The 15099-nt window shown below is 40.3% G+C and overlaps 1 protein-coding gene across 2 annotated transcripts in view; it reads left to right on the forward strand.

The window, feature by feature from the left end:
* Window positions 1-15099, forward strand: part of MSRA (methionine sulfoxide reductase A) — a 279293-nt gene that overhangs the window by 203443 nt on the left and 60751 nt on the right. The window lies entirely within an intron of this gene.

A 15099-nucleotide genomic window follows, 5' to 3' on the forward strand; every position in this document is an offset into this window, starting at 1 on the left:
GATCTGTCACAAAACATCCCTCTTCTCCTTTGCATTGTGAATCTGTAAGATCAGATCTCCTGGTGCTGACTGATACTGCTGTATTACAAGGAAAAAGGCATAAACACATCCAGTTTTGTTTGAGGCTTTCAGATAAAAGTGAATATTTAACTATCATCCTAAACTGAAAATACTTCCAGGTGAGAAAACACAAACCAGTGGAAAAAACACTAAATAAACATGCAGATGTACTATCCCCTAGCTCAAGTCTTATTTGAGTTTGGGCTCTAATTCTGGGGAAATTCTGTTCTCAGCCTTGCTATGGTGAGGGTTGCAGCTAACAGGAAAAGTTTCAAGCTCTTTGCTTGAAAGTTTGGGGAAAAACTCATATTCTGGGCCAGAACTAAATTAAGGGATCAAGCTTACACACTGGCAAGTTAATATAGTGACAGCACCAAAGCTTCTTGCAGGTGTTTTTCCCCCCCAAAAAAAAAATATGTAGAGTAAAACTGTAGGATGTGTCACTCTTACCTATTAGCCGCTAAAAAGATACCTCCATGTCTCTGCATTCCATTCCACCCTGTCACTTCCTCCTTGCTTCCTCAGGCTTTTCCTTTGCATTTTTTGATCTAGAAACAATAAAGGATTTTTGAACCCAAGATGTGTGTGCAGAACAACTGCAGAATTACAGGGTTGTTTTGAATGTTTCATATTAAGCTAATCAACCATAAGGAGAAGGGAGGGGGCCAGGGTGCTACCTCCTTTTCCAGTTTATTGAAGTGATGCTGATGGAAATCCTTAAAACCATTTCTAATCATATAAAAAGCAGGAAAATAAAAGAAGGAAAATTAATTACCAGCAGCCTAGCTTTCATGATGAGCTCTACTGACAAAATGCGGTAGCTGTCTATAGGCAGTGAATAAAGTGCATGTGATTTCCAGCTCCAGGAGATGAGAATGTAAAATCTGTAGCTGGTCTCTTGTCACCACCTCTTCTGGATGACCAGAAAAAAAAAAACCTTTGGTTGTGGGGTTTTTTCTCTCTTTTCACAATTTTTCTGTGGAACACTGTGCAAACAAGCTTCAAAACCTGGGTTACCAAGCTTTTCAATTAAATTCCCATCAAAACCACAAATAGAAAAATCAGTGTGGTTCATCTAGCATTTCTAAAGTAGCTCATATACTGCTGGATAAATGACACACTGGCAGTGTTGGTTCCTCTCCCCCCCACCCCCCCCCATCCCCCCCATTTTTTTCATGATTGAAATCAGATATTTTAGGGTCTTACTTCCAAAACTTGAAACAAACTTGGAAGCCTGTTTTCCTCTCCTTCATGCATTAGATATGACTTCTTAGAAACCACTTGGTTATTACTTTGTGTGTGTGTGTTTTATATCAGCTGTTTTGTTGGTAGGATACCAATAAAAGCATATTCTTCCTTGGGCAGCAGTGCTGAGGACCTGTGAAATGCAAGCACGCGGGTCTGCGTGTGCTCCAGAGGACACCCTCCAGCCATGCCTGAGGCAGTGCTTGCAAGTCCCGTCACAGGGCAGAGCTATTTTTGAGGGTTAGCCTCAGAGGATACACATGAGAAACTCAAGGAGATTTGCAATTTCAGACAAGGTAGCAGGATCTGGGAGAACTGTAGATGTTTTTGCTGACTGTCTTTGCAAGCGGGTGCAAAAACAGTGGCAAACTGTGAACCTAGCTGCAGTGTCAGCATCATTTTAATTAAATATATATTGCTTTATTTAGCTATATGGATAGCATCAGTTGTATTATTTCTTTAAATAAAGGACTGGAATGCAAATGGTGTGCATTTAAGTGTAGAGAGCCAATGATGGTATTATAGCAGGAAAAAACATCTAAATGAAACACAGAGAAAAGATTCTCAGTGATATTACTGCTTATGGCAGACTTGGTTGAATTGTGCATTCACCCATTATCTTAACTCCTCATGTGCACACAAATTGCATTCCCAGCTTATTTGGAGCTCGCATACTGTTAGCACAGTCACCAGGGTGTTTGGGCAGCATTATTAAAACTGCATTAGTATGCAGCAAGGTGCTCCTCGCCCTGCTAAATCACTTTGTAAAGTAGGCCTTCGAGCTCTCCCTCTTTTTGTTCTGACAGTGCTACTCCTCATGCTTCTGATGCAAGACTAATAAGACTTAAAAGTAGAGAGCTGAATTAAGTAGATGGGAAATGAAGGCAGGGGTAGAGGCTAAACTGGGCTGAAGGCAAAGAGTAGGCAAGGGGGAAAGACAGAGGGAGAGTGAACATAGATGGGGAGAGGTCCCAGGGAGTTGGGCTGTGGGAATATGGCACAAGAGGCCCAAGCAGAAGGGAACTGGAGCTTATTCTGGGTCTGCTATGATAAGATGGTTGAAGTGTCAGCATTAAAGAGCAAAAAAATTAACAAACCCCAATATTTGCAAACCATGATGACCCAGTGAAATGATGCATGTGAAAAAGAAGAGAATGAGGAACACGTAGGACATAATGCACAAAGAAAATAGAGAAATAAGTGGCTGGAAAATGAGAATATTTCTGTTGTAAGGAAAGAACATTCAAGTCATCTTTTTTTTTCCTACTGACTTTCAGTTCAAGAATGCTTCTAACCAAACAGAACGCTGTATTCCTGGTCCTATATGGTATTTTTTAACACTTGCCAAATGGTGTCTGCTAGCTTGTAACAGATGTAAAAGATTATTTCCCAAATCTGCAAGAATTGTCACTTTACACTTGCAAAGTGAAGACGTCTTGACTGGAAATACAGGAAGAATGAATTATGCATGGAAAGTGCTGCATGCCTATTTTTAATGGTGCATGGGCATAGTCTGAAATATTGTTTCCTTGGCTTATGTTTAAGAGGGGTGTGAGTTGGGAAAGAATAAGAAGGTGAAGAAGGAAATCTGCCTTAAAAGCATGTGCTGAGATTTCCTGATGACAGAGATACAAGTCCAGCACTGCAGAGCAATACTGCTCTGTGAGGAACTAAAATTAGTATGTATAAAATGCTAGTAACTTCATGGTACCTCTGTCACCATCACTAATAAAACTGCATTACAGCTGCAGGGCAAAGCAGCATTAACAGTAGGCTCCCTAAATTCAGGCCAGTTAAATGGTTTATTTATTAATTAGCAAAGCAGAAGTAATCCTGATCAGAGCAGCATTTTCCCTTGCGGCATGGAAGAGGAATGCACATTTCCTCCCATTGTTTTGAAAGTGACAATTTGGAACATCAGGTGGAAGACGTGACAACTTTCCCACTGTGCTGGCTTGTCGCAAGTGATAGATAGTCCATGCTCCCCCATCAAAGACCTCACACATCCCTTGTTTATATCCAATTGTAAGGAACGGGGAGAACGAACAGCTTGCACATCAGAAAGTTTGTATTGGAGGGGAGATTAATGAGATGAAGATGTACTTGCTAGAGCTGTTTGGATCCTTAGAGGAGTCTGAATGAAAGACTCCAAACAGAGAATGTGTTCAGGTTGTAGCTTCAGTACATCATAATACATGTAAGCAGGAATACAATTAGTATTTCGTTTTTAATTGAATTTTTAGTCCCTCAGTTAAGGAAAACAGATTTCTTTCCAGCAGTTCTATTATTCTTTGTAGGCTGTGTAGGGCAGGTCAGAAAACATGTTCTGTTCCTTAGGAAACATCAAGATTGTTGAGGCTGATGTACTTGCTTTTGTTTCACATTAAAATGGTTTGATTTTTGTGTGCATGCGGAAGAACGGAGATATCCTGAGAGAGGGAGGATTTGTGACTGCTGCCTTATCTGTGATTTCTGGGAGACTGCTCCTCAACACTAATTTATTGATGATACTGGTGATGTGAGAAATCCAGCCACATTTTCACTGCACCTATGTTATCACCTGATTGGAAGGAAGCCCTGCCTTGAGAAGTTTTCATGGCAAACAGCAAATTCTTCAATTCTGATCTAATGATCATAGATACTTTAGCGGAGAGCTGTAGAAGAGAATAAAGTTGATTAAGGCAGCACAAAGAGCAAGAAGCAAGGCTTCGTTAGGGATTTCTTCCCAGCTTCTAGTGATGAATGGGACCTTGATGGGTGTTCCCCACAGCTAATTCTTCCCACCATTTAAGAGACCTCAATGGCCTCTCAGTATCCTTTGGTTTTCCTCTCTCTTTTTTATCGGCTCAACCATTGAGAATATCCTGCTTGACACTGATCTCCTTATGAGGTGGTGCTGTATTGGTACTTTGTCATTTAATAACTTTATTGCAGCTGTATAATGGAGTTGGGTGGTTGAGAACATTTATAGTTAGAGAGGTAAACAGGCCATTAAGCAGACAAGTCCACATGCTCTGTAGGAATACCACTACAGAGCTGGCAGAGCACACACAATGTGTTTGTCTTCTACTTATGTAACAAATAAGACATTATAAAGTAATATTCCTTTCTCTCACTGCCTCTTCCTTTTGGAAGGTATGGGAAATATGTTCAGCCTCCAGCAGGTTGGTTTGGCAGGTGCCTACAGCTGGCATGACTTTGGCAGTTGTAAGACCCAGGTGCCTAGCTCTGACCAGTGCATCTATGGCATGTACAAATCAGTTCTTACATGATCTGGCTTGGCCAGCTTGCTTCTTGAAGTACGTGGTGTAAAGCGTCATGGTTAGTACCTGACTTTCTTAGCTTTTAAAATCTCATTTATTCTTCACAATCTTGAAACTACGAGTAGTGAATGCATCACCATAGTGGAACAGTAACAGTAAACACTGTATGCAGTGACCAAAACTCCCAACTGTTTACATCAACATGCAATGCCTCTAACGAGTTTTCAGATAACTGTATGGTTTCATTAAGAATTCCATCTTGCGATGTTGTGGTGTGTATCACACTCAAGCATGTAAAATCACAGAGTGTAGTAAGGAAGTCACATTCAAGGCTAAAATTACATTAAAATTTTGGCATGCCCAACAGTTTTTTGAGTGAAAAGTGACATCAAGATTCCTTTAAATTCTGGAAATATGGCTCCTGCCATGTGTTTGCAATCATGACTTTGTGCCTGTTGACTCTGAGGGAAGCAATTAATCCATTTTTGGGTCATAGACTGGGGGATCTGCTTTTCATATTGTAACAAATGTCTCTTGGTTCCTTGGGGAAAAATCTGTCCTATATCATGGCAGTGTAATGCTGTTTTTTTGTATGTGTGTTATATTCTCATGCAGTTATATCTTCTGCACTGCACATGAAAATTGCAGTGACCCCATGCAGACCAATCATTAGCTGGTATAAATAATCACAGCTCTGGTGGTTTCCAGGCATTCACTTTGTTTTATGGTAGCTGAGAATATGACCCATAGCCTTTCAAACCTGCTGTGGTAACAAACTGAGCCTGATCCTGCTTTCAGCAAGCCTTGGAGACCTTTTGCAAATGGCTAATGGTGCTTGAGAAGGCCCCAGTTCTTATAGCTTGCTTTATGTGCTACTTGCAGTTTTAAGGTTTGGGAATATGTTAACTTAGCTCTGATGAGAAGGGGAAAAGGCAGAAGTGCTGTTCTTCATCTGCAGAAGTACATTTGTTGGGTAGGCTGTGTTCTTTTAATGCTTTCCTCAAATGCCATTTTGTAACAGTAAAATGCTCACTAAAAATACTAAAATATTTTTAGTTGTCGAGTACAAATCAGATTGAGCTGCACATTTCCCTCGTGAGTAAAAGTGATGAGTTTGTGTTCATTAACTCGGGGCCATCTGGTGCAGACATGCTGCAGTCTGTGAATCAAACATGCATCAAACTCCAGGGATCAGAATAACTGCCAGACCCAGTGTTTGGGGGGCTTGGGGGTGGAGGGAAGAGGAAGAGGGTAGTCAACTATACATTTCACTCCTTTTAAAAATTAACTCTTCTCTACAACAGATTTCAGAGTTTAATGGTATGTTATTGTAAAACTGTGTTCCAGGCTCATCAGTGACCATTTGAGTAACCTTCAGGCTGCTTGCCTGCCATTAAAGTAATTGTACCTGTCATGCTGACTATTTTGTGTACAAAATGACTCAATAGTACTGTGTCTCTCTATTTAAATAATGCATCTTGAGGGTGCAGCTACACAGATGCATATAAGAAATAAATCTAAACAGTCTTTCTCAGTTGTTTTTGGATTTGCACTGATGTAAGTCAGTGTTGTTTTCACTTACATTGGCATAACTGATCAGATTTTGTACTGTATTCATAGAAAATTTGAAAGAAGAAGGAGTTGTAATTAAAGGCCTTGATTTCATCTTTAAAGTCTTTTCCAACCTAAATGATTCTATGATTCTATAAAATCTGCTCCGGTTACCAACCTGGCAGCCTTTCTATGTTTCTCTCCCAAATGTCTCCAGACTTCCTTCTTCCTGCCTCTCCTATACATGTTTTTTCTGTGCTCTACCTTCATCTCTACAAGCTGACATCTGTCACGGGCTGCGGTGATAGCTGGCTGGCCCCATAGGGTCCCATAGCTGGCTGGTCCCAGTTTTAAGCCTGCATGTATTTTGAGAGGATCCAAAGTCACCAGGTTCCACCTGAAAACCTGGTGACTTTGGGTCCAGGGGTACTTTGCACAGCCAAAATGAATGCACATGTAAGCCTTGCTTTTTCTTTCTAGGCTCCATCCACATAATAACCTATTACGCTACTTTTATACAAGGCTGTCTTGTTTTGAATAGGGCATATATGTCACTCTAAATATCTGCTTCTTCTAACTTCAGTAGGCTTTACTTCCCTGATATTGGGAGGGGTAGAATCTCCAAGAGGGAGATGAAATCGTTGTGAACTTGGTGAAAGAGACATGTATCTAAAGCCATAAAATAGAGTGCTGCAGCCGTTGTCCATATCACTTGAGTTGTTTCAGTGGTACCTCACAGGGTTTTGCCTAGGTCAGCAGTAACTCTCCTGAGGATCCCCTAGGTGCTCCATGGCAGTGTTTGGGCAACTGAATTGAACCCCCAGAGCCTTCAGAGCAATTCTGCTGACCAAAGATAGATATTTATTTTAGGAGGAATTGAATTGCTCTCTGGGCTCCACTAGGCTCATTTAATTTGCCCATACATGTATGCCAAGTGCTGTTAAAGATGATTTTGGATATCTGAGATGTCCACATAAAGCTGACATTTATGACTTGGTACCCAAAGGAGATTGGAGCCATGGGAATGGTAGTCAGGGCCTGGACAAGATTACCTCTGGAATCTCAGATGCTTGTATTTGATGCCTGTGGTTGCCTGTGTTTATCCAGCTACATCCTGCAGTAAGGCTTTATTGTCTTTAAAAGGAGCTTGGAAACTTTCCTGTAAATGCTCAAGTCAAAGTTTCTGGGGGAGAATCCCATTTATCTATTTTGTTAGATGTCCTAGGGCATAAGCTGTGTTCTCAGTATCTGTAATGCACTCACTGGCTCGTAGTGTAGAAGTCGTGTTCATCTTGCAGAAACTGTCTCCTTACTAAACCAAGCACAGTCCCCAGGTGGGGAATAAAGACCAGAACTTGTGGGCCACTACTGCAGTCTGCCTGTAAATGAGAAATGACACAGCTGAAACCCAGGGTGAAATTCATACAGGAGATGGGAGAAGGTTCAGGTCCATGGTCTGTAACTGGCTTAACAAAAACAAATAATATATCTATTATTAATGTCTGAAGGGAATGAGAGCAGGAGTATGTAGTAACTTCTGAGCAAAGATCATGTTTCCATGACAATACCCGTATCACTAGATAATCCATATAGCACAAGCTTGTCTGTCCTGCTGGGATGCATTTTGTTGTATTTGGAAAGAAAAATTCTGCAACTCAAACAGAATTACACCTTCGGAAAAGTTGGTTTTGTTTTCTTGGATTTTTTTTAAGATTCCCAGTCTTTTTATCACTCTCTTAAATGACTCATTCCGTTAATGGGACCTAGTCAAAGGAGATAACAGTGCTGCACAGCCCCTTTTTCCTTTCTCTTTTCTCTTTGAGTCTTCTCGTCAAAATGACCATCCCTGCTCTGTCTCCTAATTTCCTGCCTGGATTCAGTCACTCTGCTCTCCCATTAAGGGCAGTTTTGTGAATGACATCTTTGAAAGCTCATCATTGCTTTCATTTGCCTACAGGGGAAATGTCTGCTTACTCATCCCTTTTGGGAAATAAAGTTTACTTTCCAAAGAAGTCTCTTTTTCAGTACTTTGTACAAGAGTCAGTGTGTTTGTTGGTTCTTCCTTTGTGCCACCTCCAGGAGGAGAAATACATCTTTGTGCTCATTTACACAAGAAAGCAGCGACTTTCAGGCTCTAATAGCTCATTTTTTTCAGTAACTTTTTCCATAGGACATAATGATTCTTTATAATTTTCTATTAAAAGATGTTTCAAAGTTGCACCAATTTCTTTCTCAATAGAGTTGCTTTTCCCCCTTTAGTCTCATGACATTTGAGCTTGAGTCTTTGGGATTTGGATGCTCCTAAAATTCTGGATTCTGATTCTTTTCATATTACCTGCCTGTCACTTAACCTCATTATATACTTGCTTTATGATCTCTTTGCACCATGAATGCAGCACATACACAGCAAGCCTTAGTAAAGATGAAAATCAGGTCTATAATTTTTATTGGAATAAAACTAAAGGGGCATTACAGCACATGAATTTATATTGCCTTGAGATGTCTAAAGCTTCCCAAACCTTTGAGCAGCAGAGCACCCCCAAACCTGATCTAGCACAGCTCCCAGCATCCAAGCACATTGTGGTTCATCCCCCAGAACCACGAGTTTTTGTGATTTGCTCTCCACATTCCCTGTTATTGCAATCCACAAGGCAGTTATTTGCTGTTTCATGGAAATTATGTGGTTAGGTGAAATTCTCAGTCAGATAGAAGTACCTCAGAAAAGCGATTTTCAATTTGTTTTCATTTAGGCTTAGTGAGAGAGGCTCACTTGTGCTTTCTGAGAGAGACTTTATAACTACTAATCTCCAGGAGCGGAGATCTTGGAGGCCGCAGCGGATAAACCAAGGTTATTTTCATAGATCTGTACTTGGCTATTGTCTGTTCCTATTTCCTTTCAGAAATTGCATCTTGTGTCAGAGAATAAAAAGAAGGAATTTTATTCAGTAGTAGTGTCCTTATTATGACTCTTGTTCTGTTCTTTCCTCTTTTCTTTCCTTGCCTCTCTTGTGTAGCTGTGTGCATACCTTCCAGAGTAGCAGGTAGCCTTTTCTACAGCCTCTCTGGTTTAATAGGCTCAGTCCCAATAAACTCAGCAAAGTTCAGGCTCCTCAGTTGCTTTGAGGATTTCAAATACGTTACTCTGAAAGCTAACAGCGGCAGTGACTGTCACATACTATGCCAACGTACTGCATCTAGAGCGATGCCAACGTACTGTGTCATGAAGCTATGGCACAATATTAACTGACAGGGTAGAGCCAGCCCGTCTCCCTTCATAAATACAACTGTGGTACAGCTGTGCACTCGCACTGGGGGATGTGGGAACAGTATTAATTTAAATGCTTTCATTCCATCTGGATCTTCTTGGCTCTACTCTGTGAGTCTAGAAGAGCTCTTTTTTGAAGCAGTGTATCTGAAGAATTCCGTTTAATGCGGATAAATAATCCATTGCTATGTGCTGGTCAGAAAAGAAGGATGGAAAAGTCCTAATTAATCACATCTCTTCCTAATTGGCTATGGCAAAGAGATTTCTAAGCATGCCAAGTGCATAAAGTAACCAAATAACTGGCTTTGCCTAAGTAAGATAGAGACTGTTTCTGAAAATGTTGGACTGAATTTGCTTGGATTTGCTTTGAGGAGACGGCAGCAGAATGTCAGGTAGATTAATCTTGGCTTCTGTACATCCCATCTCAGAGTGTCATCCCTTTGCCTCCCATCCACTTTGCCCAGGAGTTTGACTGCAACATTTTTAGTCTTGAATTCTGAATTGTTCTGATGAGGCTCACATGAACCAAATACAGTTTGACTGGAACCTCTGAAGCAAGTGATGTTCAGTGAGTGACCAGAATTAAATTGTTGGCCATGTGAGGAATTTCATAGAATCATAGAATAGTTAGGGTTGGAAAGGACCTTAAGATCATCTAGTTCCAACCCCCCTGCCATGGGCAGAGACAATTTATAGTCTTAACTGTTAGTTTTCTTCATTTTGGTTCACAAAGCCTTTTAAACAGCCTGTTTGGACTATATACAGACTGCAACTTTACAACATGTCCAAGCAATAAAATGTAATGTTGACCATTACTATTGGCTGGTACTTTTGGATCACCTTACTGGCATAAATCTCCTTCCTTGGTGGGGAACAGTCCAAACCGAACCTGAAAGGCAGGAGTCAGTTGTCATCTGCATGTATGCGGGGGGTAGAAAGCTGGGTGCTGTGATGGTATGTCAGTTAGAAAAAAACTCTGAGCCTTTGGCCCTCTGAGCTTCTCCATTTTAAAAGTCACCCCAGGAAATACTTTGAGCTATGCCCAGACATTTGAGTTGAGCATTTGCTATCCCATTTGCTGGACGTCAGCAGCCATTTAGCACAGCCACTAGACCCCTTGTGTCAAATAGGTCCTGAAGAGATGTTGGAGAGCAGGATGTCTGTCCAAGCCCATCACTGTGGCCAACAGAAAACACTCCACAGAGCCTTTAGGCTTGCAGTGATATGTAATTTTCCCCACTATCACATATAAAAGGTATGAGCTTTTCTCCCGCACCAGCAGCAGTATGAAAGGCAAGATGGTTAAAAGTAAAGAGAGTGAGATAACACTGGCATAAGAATGGCTGCAATCAGGTTATGATGAGATTATATCAAATGTGTTGTGATAGTTCTAATAATTAATTGTTTCTTAAACTGTGAAGTCTATTTGTTTGATCTTTCTTCTGCATTTCTGAAGCAGTATATAATTTATTTTTCTTCATTCTTTTTTTTCTCATGAACCATATTTCTATACTTCATACTTGATTTAGTAACCATAGCAATGAAATAAATGCATTATCTTCATTTACAATGGTGTCTAAATAGGTACTCATCTCTGTGTAAGTCCTTTAACAAGGGATAGTTTTCTACCACCATAATGAGAAAGCTATGAGCTATGTTATTGAAATCATTTTCACTTTGATTTTGTGACATCAAGTTAAAAAGTCTCTGAAAACGCATTTGTGTCTATTTTATTTCTCAAGAGTATACACAGAAATATATAACCAGAACATTCCAGGGGTATTTTTTGTGGTGAGAGAGAACATGGTTAGCATTACATCTTTCCAGATACAAAGAAATGCATGAATACCTTCTATTTTCTTATGCTACCCTCACATTATCTATAACCCAGAAGTTTCTATAGACACACACACAAAGAATGTATAATGACTTTTTTTTTGTCTAAGGAAAAGTACATACTCTTGTGCTTGGGCAGTCCTTACGGGAACAGATGTAAACTGTGTTCATTTCCTAAGGTTAAAAATAAAAGCATCAAAAGCAAATGAAAAAATTCTCCTTTTGTGTTCTTAACAGACTGTTTTTCAACTTGGTGGCAGATACATGACTCTCTTTACCTTATTTACCTTTTATATATTAATTCTGTTTATCACAGACTTCTGTAAACATAATGCAGTCATTTTCTAGAAAACAGATGTAGATTTCTATTTACACTACAGTCATGCTATAGTTTCACAGCAATTGTAAGAGTTGAACATCACGTTTGAGCAGCAGTTTGCAACTATTTTATTTTGGCACAATCAAAGAATGCTGTGGTAGATTTACCCTGAAATTATAGCGTTCCCTCTGTGCATCATGTTCTTTCCATACCTCTGCCATAAGCAAAAATGCGGAACTAGTGTCAACACTGAATCCTATTCAGACAAATTCAAACTGCATGTTGCTACATGCACCATGAGCATCTCTTGGATAGAATAGTGTTACAGCTATGGCGTTACATTTAAATCTTTTCGCTCCAGGCATATAGTTTAAAAGAAAAGGCTTATTATCCCTTTTAAATATGGAGCTGAGATTTCTAGGAAAGAGAGGCTGGAAAGGATTTGCACCACCAGTAAATTAGAGACCTAAATCAGACTTGCCTGAAAATCTTTCACAGAAGTATTTCTGTGTTTTTAGCTAAGGGAAATTTTCTAATTAACTAAGGGATGATTTTTTTTTTTTAATCTTCAGATAGCAAAGCCTCTCAAAAATACATTTTGGACTGTTGATTGTATATATATGTGTTGACATGTGTATGGGTACATGTGCTATAAATACAGCCATTGTCTGGATTTTTGCTTTTTCATGACAGTTAAAAAAATAAAAAAGTGGGGTAAGAACAGATTAAAATGCAATGCTTTTATTTGATTTGGGTTTGGGTTTTTTTTGGGTTTTCTTTTGTGAAAGGAAAGAATTTTCTTACACGCTCGACTTTTAACTGTAAGCCTTAGCTTCTGGCCATTGCCTGTGTGTTATAAATGCCCAACTGCAAAAGCCAGCTGCTGACTCCAGACTTTTAAACTCTGTATATCTCTAATAGGCTAAATCAAGAAAAAATCTCTTGCAAGTACATAGCATAGCTAGCAGCAGGATAGGTAATTTATACATTCCCTGGGGTTTGCAGGGAGTCTGAAATTGAAGTTTAGCCCTGTGTCCTAGTAACGTCACTTCTGTAGTACCTGACCATATGTTATTCAAACACTTCTCACCCTTGTCACTACCTGGGTTAGAGCCTTTACTGCTTGAACTAAAACTGTGCCCTAGTTGGAGGCTGCAGCAGAGTTGTACTCTGCATTTTGGGCACAGAAGGGAGACTTACAGCACACAGGGCACAGGGGGCTGCAGTGTGTCTCTACACCCTTTTATCTTGCAAAAGCCTTCTGAAATATGATTTCTTTTTACTTCTTGCAGTACTGGTTTTGATTACAGTGCAGGTAGTTCCTGCAAAAGGAGGTGATATTTTTTTAGGGGGAGGTGTTAAATGCAGAGGTTGCTCCTCAAGACTAGTGTAAAATAAGAGTGAAGCCTTGTGATGGACAGACCACTGAACCCTAAATAATGACAACAGAAATAATCATATTCTGATGATGATCAGTCCTTTCTTTTATGTATAGTTAACAGAGGGTAGATTTAGATGAGATCTTAGAAAGAGGTTGTTCCCTGTGGGAGTGGCACAGGTTGGCCAGATAAGCTGCAGCTATCCCATCTGTGGCTGTGTTCAAGGCCAGGTTGGATGGGGCTTGGAGCAACCTATCTAGTGGAAAGTGTCCCTGCCCATGACAGGGGGTTGGAATGAGATGAGCTTTAAGGTCCCTGACAATCCATTCTATGATTCTATATACCTCAAAGCAGAGTCATAGAGAGGTTATGGTCATCCTGTCTCATCAGAAAATTCATGGGCTCCTTTCCCACATGAAATTTCCTAAACCAGGTAGATGTTATAACAAAACCCAGTGTTTTCACAGCACAGTATTCAGATTCCCCATTTTTCTGAGGTTATTAGGAATTACTGTATCAATGGACTGATAAAAAATACAATGCAATATTTGCAATATAGTACTTCAGGGTGTATCTCATGTCTTCAAAGTTCAGCCTTATGTTGTTGCAAACAATATCATATCGCCTGGTATTTTTTCTATAGATGATCAGGATTTACTTAATAAAGCATCCCTTCTCCAATTTCTCTTCCACATGTGAGTCTTTTGATGGACAGCTCTATAACTTTAGATTTTCTAAGGCAGGGGAAATCAGATAATTGATTTCAAAGTAGCTGATTATGGAAATATGTGGTGGAGACAATTTCACTCTTCTGTCATTCAGAGCTTCTGAACAGTGCAGGACTGCAAGAGTAAAGATACCAATGGTGAATAAATTATATTTGCACAGGCTCTGAAGCCCAAACTTCTGATTTCAGGAGCTCCTCATAGAATCCTTTTGCAGCACTGATTTCCCATAGAGGAGCCCAATACATTGTTACAGGTCTGCTACAGTGGTTCTCAGCAAACTTAAGGAAATTCATGTGGACTCTGCATTGAAGTTTCAGCAGACTCATATACTCAGAGAAAATACCTGCTTACCTCAAAGTTACAAGACAGCTTAAAGTATCAGAAATAGCGTGGCCACCAGGACTAGGGCAGGATCGTCCCCCTGTATTTGGCACTGCTGAGACCTCACTTCGAATCCTGTGTTCAGTTCTGTGCCCCTGACTACAAGAGAGACATTGAGTGCTGGAGTGGGTCCAGAGAAGAGCAACAAACTGTTGAAGTGTCTGCAGCACAAGCCTGGTGAGGAACAGCTGAAGGAACTGAGGGTATTCAGTCTGGCGAAGGCCTGGGGAGATGTCACTCTCTGCAGCTACCTGAAAGGAGGTCAAAGTGAGGTGGGTCAGTCTCTTCTCCCAAGTAACAAGTGATTGGACAACAGGAGATGATAGCTTCAGGTTGCCCCAGGAGAGGTTTAGACTGGATATTAGGAAAAATTTATTCTCCAAAAGGAACAGGCTGCCCAGGGAAGTGGTAGAGTCACCATCCCTGGGGGTATTTAAAAGATGCATATATGTGGCACTTAGGGACAGGTTTAGTGGTGGATGTGGCAGTGCTGGGTTAAAGGTTGGACTCTCTGATCTTAAAGGTATTTTCCAACCTTAATGATTCTATAATTTTGTGATTCTGTGCAAGTATTTCTGGTGGCACATGAGAATGCTGATCCAGGAAAGACTGGCACTGTTTACCAGAATATTGGATATATATTGAGATTCCTCCAGCTGCTACAGGAAGGTATCAGTATGAATGTGCTACCAGAGAGGACTTGATCTAACAGAACAAACTGAAAAAAGCACTAGTTCTTTGGTATGCTTTCTTTCACATCTTCTTCTGTCTAGGGTCTTCAAAATCCTTGACCTGAGTGGTTTTGTCATCTCAGACTTCCTTTGGTATGTGTTCATATTCAGACTACCTCTGGTTTCCTTTTGATGCAATATCCTGGTGTTTTATCCCGTCCAGATTTATAAAATCTGATTATGCATCAGATCTGAAATGTTTATATTACTGGCTGGCATGCTATAGAAGAACATCTATGGTGACATGCAGCTCCTGCCTATCAGTGTCTGCAGGTAGGAGCTACCTGCGCACTAGTTAGTAGAGCCGGTGGAGTACAGAGAGCTGTGTAGGTGACCAGATA

The sequence above is a fragment of the Melopsittacus undulatus genome, chromosome 3 (genome assembly GCF_012275295.1).
Source record: "Melopsittacus undulatus isolate bMelUnd1 chromosome 3, bMelUnd1.mat.Z, whole genome shotgun sequence".
Lineage (NCBI taxonomy): Eukaryota > Metazoa > Chordata > Aves > Psittaciformes > Psittaculidae > Melopsittacus > Melopsittacus undulatus.